The sequence below is a fragment of the Daktulosphaira vitifoliae genome, unplaced genomic scaffold, assembly GCF_025091365.1.
Source record: "Daktulosphaira vitifoliae isolate Bord-2020 unplaced genomic scaffold, ASM2509136v1 Scaffold_1, whole genome shotgun sequence".
Classification (NCBI taxonomy): Eukaryota; Metazoa; Arthropoda; class Insecta; order Hemiptera; family Phylloxeridae; genus Daktulosphaira; species Daktulosphaira vitifoliae.
In genome coordinates, this window is record NW_026099572.1 from 68,224,177 (window position 1) to 68,232,437 (window position 8,261).

Below are 8,261 nucleotides of genomic sequence, written 5' to 3' on the forward strand. Positions count from 1 at the left end.
TCGATTTTATAATTTACATTTTTTACTTTAAAGTGCTATAACTTTTTAAAAAATGTATGGATCAATACAATTTTTTCATGAAAAATAGTATTTATATACATCTTTCATTGAGTATACTTTTTTTTTAAATCAGACTATTTCCCTATATATGGGGAGGCTTCAAATATAAAAAATGCATATAGAAAGTAGAACTTTTTCAACTTAACTTTTATAAATGTTCCGGAATGTCTGACACTTTTATATATATCTTAAATTGAAGCTTATGTAATATACTTTAATTTGAAAAAAAAAAATTTGACCTCTGGACTTGTCTTCATGGTGAAAGTTGACATCAAAGTTAATAAACAATTACGATTTTTGTAAAATGATTTTTTTTTATATTTTTAACTTATTAATGCTTTAACTTTTTCAAAAATGAACATATCAATATAATTTTTTTTTATATAGATGCTTGATGTGTTTACTTATCATTTGGTATATTTTTTTTGTAAATTTGACCTTTTTTTCTGCCCACAGGGGGGGTATTTAAAATGACAACTTTTTCACAAAAAATTCATAAAGCCAAAGTGTTCCGGAAGGTCTGACACTTTTATATATATCTTAAATTGAAGCTTATGTAATATACTTTAATTTGAAAAAAAAAAATTTGACCTCTGGTCTTGTTTTCATAGCAAAAATGACTACCGTAAGCTATTTTCGTGTGAAAATTTTTTTTTTAACATCATTAGCCATCAAATTGATGAGCTCATCCTGAATATCGTGTCCTAAGTATTGAGTATGTGTCTCTTCATTTTTAATGCGTCGTACATGTTCTATTGTAACCGCGTCAAATTTGAAACAATTTCAATCAAACTTAAAAACTTACCATTATTTTTTGTAAATATCATATCTGATTTTCCATGAAACCCATCATTATGCTTAGCCAAGTACTGAATTATGCATACATTTCGCTAAAGCTTAGCTTTCCAATGGCTTTATCTTTTTCTATTTGAGCCAAATGTTGTTGATCTATAGTAGTCAATGACTTCAATCATATTTTTAAGTCAAATCATTGCTTTAAAGATAAATTATGAGCCTTAGAACGTTCATGTTATAAAAGCTTTTGCGACAAATACTTCCAGTCGTTTACACCTTTCTTAATATTGGCTAAATTATTTTCTGATTTTCCTTGACTAAATAGTACGCAACAAAAACAAAATACTCGATCTTTTAATTTTGAGTACACAAGCCACTGGCGGTCTACAACTTCTCCATTAGGCATATTACGAGTATAATATATAGTATATAATATTGTTTTGTAAAGCTTCGTAGATAAAGTTTATCATCATTATACCGAAAGTTGTAATTAATTATTTTAATATTCCCATATTTAACAATATCAGCCTTTAAATCATTACTTATGTGGTCTGGCCAAGTTGCCGGGTCATTGAAGTCAAATTTTGAACCTGTGTCAATATTTTCGGATTCAGAGTTCAATTTATTTTCAGTTGAATTATTTTCTACATTTAAATCATTAACGGTATCATCTAACTGGGAAATCGAAGTATTTTGTTCCTCGTTAAGTTTGTTTGGTCGACATACATATTTATCAAAAGTCCCACGTTCTTTTTTTTGTAACTCTTCTTTCTGCTTTTCCTTCTTTCTTTTTTCAGCTCCACAAATATACTTCCGAAATTTATCACGGTTACGGGCAGACATTTACGTTTTGAAAAGAAAGGTGGGAATTCAAGAAAAATATTTATGTTCACCTAAGTCGTAAAATGAAAAACAAATATCGATGATAACAATTATTTAGAAATAATGTGTCTAGTGACGGTAAAATCAACTACATACAATAGATTGCATGTGGGCACATACAAGATAATAATTTTTGTACTATAAATAAAAAATAATGCAGGCAAACCAAAATTTCTCTATTGATTATTTCTCAGTATGGATATCATATTTTATCACCAAAGTGATAACAATATATTATAATAAGTACCTACTCAAAATAATGTTGAAGTTAAAGATTAACAAAAATACCAAAAAAAAAATTCATAGGACAGACGATATTTGTTACTTAATTTGAAAGCAAGATTTTAGGCATACTCCGCATACAAATCATTAAATCTCATAAAGGGCGCTTCTGCCCTGTCCTTCCGCCAGGGCTGTAAAGGATTATATGTAGAAGTAATTGCTTTAATATTATAGTTTAAAAATCCCAAGTTATTCTTATCTTGACTCATAATGTTTAATTTTACACATAGAAGTCTAAAAATAACTTTAAAAAAAATTAAGAGATATAATAGAAGATGATCAACTTTTGCTTGAATTACAATTTTTTTTAGGAACACTATTTGTCGATATCTAAACCAAATGATTTTTATCTATTTACAAGAATTTATTAAAAATACTCTAACAGTTACATTATATTAATTTTTTTAAGAATAATATAATTGGTGGGACCAGGAAAAGTTTGTGTATGCATTGTCGTATTTAGGTAATGTTAACTAGGTCATAACCTAGAGCAGCATTATTTGAGAGGTGGTTTTATTTGGTATTTTGAGTTCAAAACTATTATTCAATATATTCAAACAAATTTTCTGTACAATGTTTTTCAAATAAATATAATAATTTAAGATAACTCTCCACGTATACATAAGAAATACTATTTGTAAAATTTAAACAAATAAAAATTGTCTTAAAAATATTGGCATCTAATAATATTATTCATTTTAGTGCAATAAATATTAATTAGTAATAATAGTGAACGTATACGATACTAAGCAATGGGGAAGGGGTGGTAAAATAATTTAGCTTGGGAACGTTAAAGAGCTAAATATGCCTCTAGGGCATACAAAGGGCTCACTTTCATTACTAATTAAAAAAAAAAGAAAGTTTATTAATACCAAAACTATGATAGCCTACTAAATTGTTGGAGACTCCTACAATTAAGCACCATAAGATACCCATATTTACAACAAAATAGGGACTCACCAAGAACTTTACCGGGTCCCCTCAGCTAAACCGCGACTGTCTATTAGTAAAAGTAGGTAAAATTTGATAAGGAAAAAACACCTTTAATAGAATAATATGACATTTATTTTGTAAATGTGTAATAGTCAAAGTGTACTTTTTTCCATTATGTATTGTTCAGAATCAATTGAAAGTGGAAAGATATTTTTAGGTACATTATGTACCTAGCATATAGAGATTGTAGAGACTAATGTCTTGCGTAAAGATAGTCATTCTTAATAAAAAAATGTTGAAGTTCATTAAATTATTAACATACTTAAATTTCAAGATAAGAAGTATTTATTAAAATTTAATATGTTTACCAAACAAATAATTTAGGATTATTATTTTTAAGTGTAGTACAGAAAATATTTGGCAGACTTGCAAGGTTCATTTTTTTACGAAAGAGTGTGTGCACATTAATTAAGTTATTGATTACTATACCATCGAACTAAAATCAATTGAGGACTCTACCGTTTTAAACAATCATATTCTATAGTAAAAATCTAAATTTGTCAGGTTACTCGTGGTGAAAATTGGCTCAGTTTCAACATATTTCGATTCGCCCTCGTTCGCTATTAACACCATTCAATCGTCGACCACTGTTCAAAAACGCAATATTTCGCGAACTATAATTGTGTACATTCAAAATTAACTAATTTATTTATTTTAAGTATCAAAATATTATTTGTTTAAATCTAGTTTAAGTTGTTATTTATATGTCAGTGTTTAATTGTAATGTGAAAACTGTATGTCAACGGAAATCATTCGCCCAAACACTGTCCAGGTAAATTTTTACAATAGTAATTTAAAAGAATTCCAATTCTTATTCCATATAAGTTTCTATTGACTAATTTAAGTTATATTAATTATTTAGATGCACAATTACTAAGATACATTTTACAAGCAATTGATAAAATTATATTTAAGAAAATAAAATAATTAAACAGGAATAAAATTAAAACGATTAAATATCTTTTATAGAATTAACTATAATCCCATTAGTTATTTTCTTGGTTTTTTATATTATGGTTTAAATTTTTATTTTCAAATCTAAGTTAAGATAAGATATAAGATATGAGCTAATTTACCATTATTTAGCAAATTACTACTTTATTTTATAATTAATTTAAATAACTAAGGTAATTGCAAAATAATTAAAGCTTTATACGTGGTACTTGCGTTGCAGCTCAAAAATGTGCATCTAAAAATAATGCTGTTTATCCTGGTAAGTTGGCCGCGTTAAATTATATAGAAGCCGACAAGCGTGTATCATTAGCCCTTGCCAACTAAACATATTATTATTCAATAAATACCTGTTTATACAAGCACATCTCAAATTGATTAAAATTATAACTAAATTATTAGCGAGTAAAGTTTTACACATTATAAATAGTTATATTTAAGTAATTTTTCTGATGTATCTTATCAAATCACTATTTAACATTTTCAAAATTAATTAGTATAATATTTACATAAATAATATAACAATTATTATTAAATAATTTAAAATGTTTCATTGTTATCATATTTAAAATATTAAGGCCGCCAAATATTGATAATTAGTTTTATCAACATTAATATAGGTTGAAATAGGATAGTATTCACTCAGTTGTCTATTGGAATTTTGTTCTATGTTATTCCCTTTCTTCCAGAAGAATATAAGGTGACGTAACTTTGATAATAAGGAACATAAAAATTTTATATCAATATTTAAAAATGATTTTTAAAGTTTATTAGTAAAATTATTAATTAAATTAAGAAAATAAATGATAGATGATGTCCACTTTTTCCAAATGAAAAATACGGTCAACATTTATATTATCTATGGTAGAGTAAGGCAATTGAATACAAAATAAATCATAGCCACAAAAAAAAGTTATTTGGCATAGTTGGGACAAGTAAAAATGATATCTGACAGTGATTAAAATCACTATCATAAGAAATTACAGTATATTTATAATAAATATTAATATTAATAAATACTTTGCAAACATTAGAAATGAATGATTTTAATTGTCTGTATGTAGAAAATGGGATAAGTAACTGTTTAGTTGATAAATTACAATTTTTTTTTTCAATTTTTGAGGGTAATATCTTCAACTAGATACGAATTGTAATCATTTGATGTATCGTTGAAAAATGTGTAGGTCAAGTTAGAGCAGGAAAAAATAAATAATAGTCACAAAAAAATATCTTCTCAGCTTTGCATCGAAGCTAAAACTTAAAGTATAGTAAAATAATTTTATATGAATAAAAAATTTCTTCTTAAAAAGAATTAAGAAAAAATGCAAAATTTTCATTGTCATATGCGTTTTGGAACCTTGCACCCCAAGCGCAAAACACAATTTTAACTGACTCGACAACCGTACGTCGCTAAAGTCGATTGAAAAAATTGGCTATTTAAGCTAGTTCAAATTTCAAAATTGTTTTTCTCGATTTCAAAAAGCAAAAAAATTTAAATAAGTTTAACTTTCTATGCTATATCAATTTTTTATTTATATAATATTTATGATAATATGTACCCCCCTTGTCGGGTATTTTAAAATAAAATAAAATAAAAAACCCAGAATTTTACACACAAAAATAGCATATTTTTGAATACGATAGTTATTTTTACCAAGAAGACAAATCCAGAGGTCAAATTTTTTTTTTCAAATTAAAGTATATACATAAGCTTTAGTTTAAGTATATATAAAAGTCAGTATTTCTGGAACACTTTCAAAAATTAAAATGAAAATATCCTAGTTTCAATACGCATGTTTGAAGTTTTGACCCCCCTTGTATAAAGGGGTATGATCTGATTTACAAAAAAAGTGTGTCAGATGAAAGGGGTATATAAAAATTATTTATAAAAAAATAATAATATTGATCCATACATTTCTCCAAAAGTTATATAAAATATAAATTAAATAATGATGGTATAAAATATAAAATTGAGAATTTTTTCACGGAAATCGTACGTTCTTCTTTAACTTTGATGTCAGTTTTCACTATGAAGACAATTCCAGAGGTCAAAAAAAGCTTTAATTTAAGATATATATAAAATTGTCACTCTTTCCGGAACATTTTTTAAAAGTTAAGTTGAAAAAGTTCTACTTTCTATACGCATTTTAAAAGGTTTGCACCCCCCCTTTATAAAGGGAAATGGTCCGATTTAAAAAAAAGTATGTCGAATGAAAGAAGTATATATAAAATATTTATCATTAAAGAATAGAATTGATTCATGCATTTTTTAAAAAGTTATAGCAACATAATATTAAAAAATGTAAATTATAATATCAAGAATTTTTTCAAAAAAATAGCATATTTTTGGATACAGTAGTCATTTTCACCATAAAGACAAGTCCAGAGGTCAAATTTTTTTTTTCAAATTAAAGTGTATTACATTAGCTTTAATTTAAGGTATATATAAAAGTGTCAATCTTTCCGGAACATTATCAAAAGTTAAGTTGAAAAAGTTAATTTTTTGTAAAGAAGTTACCATTTTGAAACCCTTCCTGTGGGCTGGTAAAGAATCAAATGTTCACAAAAATATATAAAATATCTAAGGTATCTATAAAAAAAAAAAATTATATTGATTCGGTCATTTTTAAAAAAGTTATGGCTATTTTAAGTAAAAAAAAAAATGAAGAAATGTCGAAAATTAGCGATTTTTAAATTTGTAATTTTTTGGGGGATTTCCCCCGTTTACAAGGAACAAGGGAATTTTTTTGAATTTTTGAGGGTAATGTCTTCGACTAGATACGATTTGTGATCTTTTGACATATTGTTCATCAAAATCGGTCCAGCAAGAGTTAAGATTGAGCGTTCACAGACACAAAAAAAAAACATAATAAAAATAAATAAAATAAAAAACACATCATAGTAAAATTAATACTTTCTCAGCTTCTCATCGAAGTTAAAAAAACGCTTCGATGCAAATCTTTAGATAGTGTTTAATTTAAAAAAATTGATGGATTATTCCAAGATCTACATGATCTGCTATTTCTTTATTAATATCCTGAATGAAAAAAAGAATTATTAAAAAATATTATATCTCATAAAAAAATTGTATTAATCCATAGACTTTTCAATAAGTTATAGCATTATAAAGTTAAAAATGTAAAAAATAAAATCCAGAATTTTCACACAAAAATAGTATTTGGTAGCCATTTTCACTGTGAAAACAAAATAAAGTCCAAAAATTTTTTTTTTCATAATAAAGTACATTTAATAAACTTTAATTTAAGATAAATAAAAGTGTCAGACCTTCCGGAACACTTTCAAATGTTAAATTGAAAAGTTAATTTTTTGTGAAAAAGTTGTCATTTTAAATCCCCCCCGTGGCAGGTAAAAGGTTAAATTTATGAAAAAAATATACCAATTGATAGGTAAAAACATCAAGCATTTATAAAAAAAAAAAATTATATTGATATGTTCGTTTTTGAAAATGTTATGGCAGTTTTTAGTAAAAAAGTGCATGCGTAGTTGACAGACATCTGGGACCGATTAAATTATTGACAGTACTGTAGTTGTCAGCTAGGCGTTTTGTTATCACAATGATAATTTGTTATGAACGATTGTACAACAGATAAAATATAAAAAGGAAATGTGCGACTGCATTATTTAGGTAGATTTAATGATGTTATTATTGAATTATAATGTTCAAAATTAGTTTTGATTTACCACGAAATTAACACCACTTAGACAATAACACCGCATTACCAATTGCTGAGCAGTTACACTTAATTATATGATGTTCACCAATAACTAATTTAATTAACAAATGTGTTAAATAGTACTATTAATGATAGGTCAATTTTTTACGTCACAATTATTTTAAAGTAATATAAATGAAAATATAAAATATTTTACTTATATATTTTTTTATGTTATGAGATTTTAACTTAAATACAAATAATTTATTAGCTTCGATGCTGAGAAGGTATTAATTTTACTAAGATGTGTTTTTTTTATTTTTTTTGTGTCTGTGAACGCTCAATCTGAGCTTTCGCTGGACCGATTTTGATGAACAATACGTCAAAAGATCACAAATCGTATATAGTCGAAGACATAAGCCTTAAAAATTGAAAAAATTCCCTTGTTCCCCGTAAACGGAGGAAATCCCCCAAAAAATTACAAATGTAAAAATCGCTAATTTTCGACATTTCTTCATTTTTTAGCTTCGATGAGAACCTGAAAAGGTATTAATTTTACCATGATGTGTTTATTTTTTTTTTTTTGTGTCTGTCACTACTTTTTCTCAGCTCTCACTGGACCGA

The 8,261-nt window shown here is 26.0% G+C and overlaps 1 protein-coding gene across 1 annotated transcript in view; it reads left to right on the forward strand.

Annotated features, from left to right (window-relative positions):
* The first annotated feature begins 3,579 nt into the window (after window positions 1-3,579).
* Window positions 3,580-8,261, forward strand: part of LOC126895470 (obscurin) — an 80,457-nt gene continuing 75,775 nt past the window's right edge. The window contains exon 1 of the mRNA XM_050667388.1: window positions 3,580-3,784. The gene's annotated coding sequence lies outside the window, so the exon portion shown is untranslated. The remainder of the gene's footprint in view (window positions 3,785-8,261) is intronic.